Source organism: Halichoerus grypus, chromosome 9 (genome assembly GCF_964656455.1).
Source record: "Halichoerus grypus chromosome 9, mHalGry1.hap1.1, whole genome shotgun sequence".
Taxonomy (NCBI): Eukaryota; Metazoa; Chordata; class Mammalia; order Carnivora; family Phocidae; genus Halichoerus; species Halichoerus grypus.
The window spans coordinates 144,195,936-144,199,287 of NC_135720.1; the positions used below are offsets into that span (position 1 = coordinate 144,195,936).

General features: G+C 44.3%; 1 non-coding gene across 1 annotated transcript; it reads right to left on the bottom strand.

Annotated features, from left to right (window-relative positions):
* Positions 1 to 2,828: 2,828 nt before the first annotated feature.
* Positions 2,829 to 2,900, bottom strand: TRNAA-UGC (transfer RNA alanine (anticodon UGC)). The gene has a single exon. It is a non-coding gene; the product is annotated as a tRNA-Ala (tRNA).
* Between the last annotated feature and the right edge of the window lie 452 nt (positions 2,901 to 3,352).

A 3,352-nucleotide genomic window follows, 5' to 3' on the forward strand; every position in this document is an offset into this window, starting at 1 on the left:
AAGGCCCCCCTGCAGCAGAGATCAAAGTGTTACTGCAAGATAAACGACCGAGTGGGGTTTGCACCCATGCATTATTCTGCGCTCGCAGCAGAGCTGGTACATCGGCATCCAAGGTCCTAGCATGGGAGGCAGTGTGGCTTCCCTTCAGCATCTACACTTCTTCAGACTGGATGAAGAAAGGAGTTTAAGTTACTTGTAAATGTTCAGTGTTATATGTCACAGAACACAAGAACAGCCATGAGCATAGAAGGCCCGTGTGGCATCAGTCTTCAGCTCGTTCAGTGATACTCCTCAGGTCAACGCTGTTACACCAGAGCAGGTGTAGTCTATCGAAAAGAAAATTATGGAAGAGTAATTGAAAATAGATTTTTCCCTCAGCCAAAAGGGAGAAAACTTTCATCATGTGATGGCAGACGGGACCTAGAGTAAACAGATGCTGAAGACTCATGCGAAAGGATAAATTAAATACACGGAGGCCCTTGCGGGGATCAGAAGCCTACTCGGTCGGTATCCACATCTAGCCTGCTGACCAGCTAGCGCATGGAATGATACATCGATAATCAATAAATATGACGGCATGTAAGTCTGTGTTTAACTGCCTGTACTTCTATTTCAGAGTTGCCAAGCGGACAAAGCCAAAAGCCTTGTTTTGTTTACAGAATTCAGGTCATGCCTTGACCTTTGAAGGGGCCAATGGAAAAAGGAACTGCTGGGGGGTCCTGTCCAATCTGGGTCCTCCAACAGGATGCCTTCCCTCCAAGACTAACCACATCCCCCTGATAGGTATTCCTGAATCTTCTGATCATTGACAAAAAATGCCAACAAAATGGCATCTTTCTATAGCTTCTTAGAGATAAACTGTGCCAGGAAGTGGGAAGGAAGCTTGAAAGTGAAAACTAGCAGGGACTTGACAAAGGGAAGGAAATAAGCCATGAATGAATGAACAGACAGATGAGCAGCTAGAAGTTTTGCTGCACTTACCCCTTGGTGGGGGAGACATAAAGTAGAGATAACAAAGAACTGGGATCCCATCCACGCACATTATAAACTCTCCTACCTATTAGATCCTCTCAACTATGTCTGTTCTCTCTCCAATCTTTGGTCAAAGGAAAACAAGTTTTAACCAGATTTGCATAGCTCCTTGTTCAAGACTGTGTCTTATTCAGTAAGCAGTTGAAAATTTGGTTGTTATGTACGACAGTCAAAAAAAAAAGTAGCATATTGGTAAAAGACCAGCATAAAAAGAAAAGGTATTTTAAAGTAAGTTGCTCAGACAGTTCCTGATATAAAGCTCAAAGTCTGTTAAGAGAGGATGATCCAAATAGGCAAGAAAAGAGGGTAGGCTCATCTTCAGTGGTACTGCTTCTGGTCTCGAGTCATCACCTCCAGTCAACTGATATCTGCCTCCATGTAAACCCCATTCAGAGACTTGTTTTAGAGGAAGGTTTTATAATCATTTTGTTTGTAATGAGATTTAAATATATTCTAAAGTATTTTTTTATGATTCTATTTTTTAAATTTTTTATTTAAATTCAATTAATTAACATATAGTGTATTATTAGTTTCAGAGGTAGAAGTCAGTGATTCATCAGTCTCATGTAACACCCAGTGCTCATCACATCACGTGCCCTCCTTAATGCCCATCACCCAGTTACCCCATCCCCCCACCCCTTTCCCCTCCAGCGACCCTCAGCTTGTTTCCTAGAGTTAAGAGTATCCTATGGGGGACACCTGGGTGGCTCAGCCAGTTAAACAGTGGCCTTCTGCTCGGGTCATGATCCCAGGGTCCTGGCTCTCTGCTCAGCAGGAAGTCAGCTTCTCCCTCTCCCTCTGCCTGTCACTCCTCCTGCTTGTGCTCTCGCCCTCTCTGTCAAATAAATAAACAAAATTAAAAAAAAAAAATGCTGTGTCACTTAAAAAAAAAAAGTGTCTTATGGTTTGTCTCCCTCTCTGATTTCCTCTTATTTTTCCTTCCTTCCCCATGATCTTCTGTTTGTTTCTTAAATTCCATATGAGTGAGATCATATGATAATTGTCTTTCTCCAGTTGATTTATTCACTTAGCATAATACCCTCTAGTTCCATCCACGTTGTTGCAATGGCAAGGTTCCATTTTTTTGACAGCTGAGTAGTATTCCATGCTCTAAAGTATTTTCATGATTTTGATATAGTAGCTTTATAATTTTTATTAAGTGGAGGAATTTGGCATTATTTGAACTTCCCCAGTAATTTAGTACACCTAACTTTAAATGCCCCCAATAGCTTATTTATTTAAGTACTGTAGAGCTCAGGGCAGCCTGTCCCGAAATGGACCTCTATGGCATAGTCATTATTTTTAATAGAAGCTGCTCAGGGGAAACAGCAGATGCGAGGACATCACACCCTCTTCTGGCCCCTGGAAGCAGGAAACAGATCTTTCATGTGAAAGGTCCCCTCCCTGCACTAAGTTAAAGACATCCTTATCACCAGAGATAGGAAATTTAAAATGGAGACAGCTGTATAAATAAAACTTGTTGCTTTTTTACTAAATCTACCTCAGCCCAAAGTCCACTTAAAATAAGGCTCCCAAGCATCTGTTCTCTTTATCCTGTCAAGTCCTCACAAATTTATTCTTTGTCCAAAATAGGTCTCTTTATTATTGGGCCTCTGTGCACAGGTAATAAAACTCTCTTTCTTCACCCTGTTAATCTGTCTCAAATCAATTTAATTCTGAGGCTACTAAGAACTTCAGCTGGAGGAAAATTCCTTTCTCAGTAACTTTAATAATTGAAGAAAGGCCTGCCAAGGGTTAAATAAGAAGTCAGAACTCTCGCTTCGGCCTTCCGAAATTGGAGATGCCGGGGATCGAACCCGGGGCCTCATACATGCAAAGCATGCGCTCTTCCACTGAGCTACATCCCCACGGCGAAAATGCTCTTTTTTCCCCTCAATTGTGGACCAATAGTTCCGCCTTGCGGGTAAGGCGCGCGGCTAGGATTCGGCGGGTTCCTTCAATCCGCATTCACAGAAACACAGCCGGTGGACTCAACAAACGCGCGTCAAGTAACACCTTCCACAGTTCCCTGCACCTCCCTTTAAGGTCCTTTAGCACGGTTTGTACCTGCAGACTTACGCCACTGGGTTCAGTCGGCTTCACTCTCCAGTCGGGGATTTAGAAGGGCAGAGGCGGTGGCCGTGGGCCTCCTCACCCCCCGCCCCAGCCGGCAGCACAGCGCCTGGCCCGGAGCAGCCACGCGGGAAGCAGCGGTGAGGATACCCGGGGCGCACTGCGCTCAGGACAGCTGTGACTGCGAAGGGTGTGGGGGCAGGAAGACTGAGAACCACATAGACAGGTAGGTTCAGGACGGCAGGAC